Source organism: Pseudophryne corroboree, chromosome 4 (genome assembly GCF_028390025.1).
Source record: "Pseudophryne corroboree isolate aPseCor3 chromosome 4, aPseCor3.hap2, whole genome shotgun sequence".
Classification (NCBI taxonomy): Eukaryota; Metazoa; Chordata; class Amphibia; order Anura; family Myobatrachidae; genus Pseudophryne; species Pseudophryne corroboree.
In genome coordinates this window covers 637,363,008-637,365,935 of record NC_086447.1, presented here as the reverse complement: position 1 = coordinate 637,365,935, position 2,928 = coordinate 637,363,008, and the positions used below count along the sequence as shown (strand labels likewise).

General features: G+C 44.1%; 1 long non-coding RNA gene across 1 annotated transcript; it reads right to left on the bottom strand.

Moving 5' to 3' along the window:
* Nucleotides 1–1,187: 1,187 nt before the first annotated feature.
* On the bottom strand, nucleotides 1,188–2,718 carry LOC134911658 (uncharacterized). The gene is made up of 2 exons (XR_010176746.1): nucleotides 2,530–2,718; nucleotides 1,188–1,915 (listed from the first exon to the last, which is right to left on the bottom strand). It is a non-coding gene; the product is annotated as an uncharacterized LOC134911658 (long non-coding RNA).
* Nucleotides 2,719–2,928: the final 210 nt, after the last annotated feature.

The following is a 2,928-nucleotide window of genomic DNA, read 5'->3' as shown; positions in this document are numbered from 1 at the left end:
CACAGCCCACCTTTTCCAGATATTTGATTCAGGTGAGTCTAAAAATACATAGGCGGTTATGTCTAAGTGTTGCTTCTGTAAGTTCAAACAACACAGTATTGTAGCGAATACCTAACATGACACTCACCTTAGCTTCTTTAATGTCCACTCAGGTTTTGGATGTGTTGGAGCCACACATTAATGCCTCAATCTGCTTCCCTACCGAGGAGTCGGAGTGGAGTGCTGTCAGGGTAGCTTTCTATGAGCTTGCTGGCATGCCCAATGTGCTGGGGGCCATAGATTGCACACACGTTCAGCTGAGATCACCTAAGGGCCGCCAATATATATATACTAATAGACATCTGTCCCAATCAACTAATGTCCAGGTGGTCTGTGATGCAAACTTAAAAATTATGAGTGTTGTTGCAGGTTACCCTGGTGGCTGCCATGACTCCTTCATCCTCAGTCAGTCATCGCTCTTCGATAAATTTGAGGACGGACAAATGCCTGATGGCTGGCTGTTGGGTATGTTTAAAATGTTTTGTGTGTATGTCTTTTATCCACAAACTCGAGTTTTGATTAGGTGAAAGAATAATCTAACATATGTACTAATGTGGACTATATCTGTTTTTCAGGTGATGGGGGTTACGGCTGCTACTCTTGGCTCCTTACTCCATTGTCCCAACCTGATTCTCCTGCTGAACACAGTTACAATCATGCACATAAGGCTACGCGGAATGTGATAGAAAGATGTTTTGGTGTGCTGAAGTCACGGTTTCGGTGTCTGGATAAATCTGCTGGCCTTTTGTTGTATAGTCCCTCAAAGGTGACTAGAATTGTGTTCTGCTGCTGTTTTCTCCATAATCTGTGTTTAACCCAACATCTGGCACATGATGAGGGAGAAAGCAGTCAGCAAGCAGAGGAGTTAGACCCATCTGGTGACAGTGTGAGTACATATGTAGGGAGGCAGGTACGGCAAGAAGTGATCCTGCGCTATTTTTCAGGTCAGTTTTAGTAGGCTGTAATTATCCTTGACTAAACACTTTGCACTACTTTCTATTGTGTGTTTTGTTACTTACTGTTTGTTGTTTATAGTGGTGTGTACATTGTACTTAGTTTATGCTAAAAATACATTTTCAGTCATTACCCATGAAAAACATACATACATACAGAGCAGCTTCGACAATGTTTGAGACGGACACAGGAAGTTGTGTGTTTGTCAAATACAAATTTTTATTTAGCAAATCACATTGGGGTTATTTTTTCCGCTTGTGTGTGCTGGGTGCTGTGCTTTGTGCTGGCTCACTGGCACGTGCTCTGGAGGAACGCCGAACAGGGGAGGTTACTGGCGTTTGGATAGGGGTCGTGGTCCCCGAGCTGGAGGTTACTTGGTGAGCTCCCATCAATGAAATATTGCTGCTCAAATTATTAAGGCTTGCAATCAGTTGAGTGTTGGTTGCAGTGTGGCTGGCTACAATCCGGGATAACGACTCATTCACCACTTGGTTGTGCTGAATGAGCTGAACGAGTGCCTGCTGATGGCGCTGTTGCTCATCTATGATGCGCGATAAATGAGCAAGCATTTGGCTGTTGTCAGCCCTTATTTGCTCCATTGAGGTTGCCATTCGCCCTACTTGTACAATCAGTCTGCCCGAGTTGCGACTAATGCGCGGTAGATGATGGGGCAGACTGGCAAGGTGTTGTGTATGTGCGGTCAGGCTGGCATTGCTTTGGGCCTGTTGGCTTGTCCAACTGGCCCAAAAATCATCTGGTATTTGGGTTGGGGGCGGAGCTTGTGCCAGTTGTGGACTGATGGAGGCTTGGGGGATATCCTGCAGCTGTATTGGCTGGCTTGGGTCAACAGGTGTAAGTTGCAGTGTGATGGTTGCCTGTTGGTCTTGTCCCTGCTGGTCCACGTCGGCCATCAAGCTGGGCTCTGTATGGGGTGGCCAACATGCAAGGTTTATTTGTCAATTTGTTTAAAGGCTACTTCTACACATTACTACATTCATAATACTCCATTTTTATACTTTTTGGCGTTGATTTTATAAACTTATAATGTTTTTTATGTTCAAAAACATATATACCAACACAGGCGGCCACATAGACAAATTTGCATAATCATCACCTAACTACCTCCCCTCCACAGCATTACAGTGTTCGATTCCCTCCCCTGACCACGATATAGACTACTTACCTGGATAGTCCAGAGGAGCGGAGCAAGTAAGCCATCTACATACTGGACAGGGGAGATGTGTGAACACTATAATGTTGTGGATGCTGTTTTTGTTTTGGTATTTTATTGTTATTTTATTTTAATGTGCACGTGTGTGGGCAAAATTTTTAAAAATGTCTGTTATTTATTAAAAATGATGTTGGCGAGATCATCCACTAAGACCTTAAAAAAATAAAATTTTTCACCTTTAGCAATTGAAGACGTAACATCACATTGCTTGTTCTGGAAAACATGTAATCTCAAAACCAACTAACAACATATTAACTGTACTGTGTATATTATTGCCTATGTGTTTAATTTCTGTTTTTACTCACCAGATAACTGAGGGGATCGGGGCTCATCACTCTGCGAACTCGCCAATAGTGCCAGTGGTGGCTGGGGTGACACTGCCGAAAGTCGTCGCCTGGGTGGGGATGATGGAGCCGCAGATTCCGAGCCAAGACGCCGTGTCTTACTTGGCCTCCTGGGTAAGTGGCCCAAGCCCTGTGATGGGCGCCTTACAGGAGGTTGGCTTCCAGAAGCAGAACCTATGTGAAAATATAAACATTAATATTTTGTACTTCTATGTGTTTTCAGAATATGTGACTACAGTGAAGTCTTACCTGCAATCCCAGCCTCATCCTGACTTGTCTGAGGCCTGTCTGGCCGGCTGGTCTGTGGGACTGTTGAAAAAGTGTACCAAACATTATTACCATGCTTTGTGTAAAAATAAC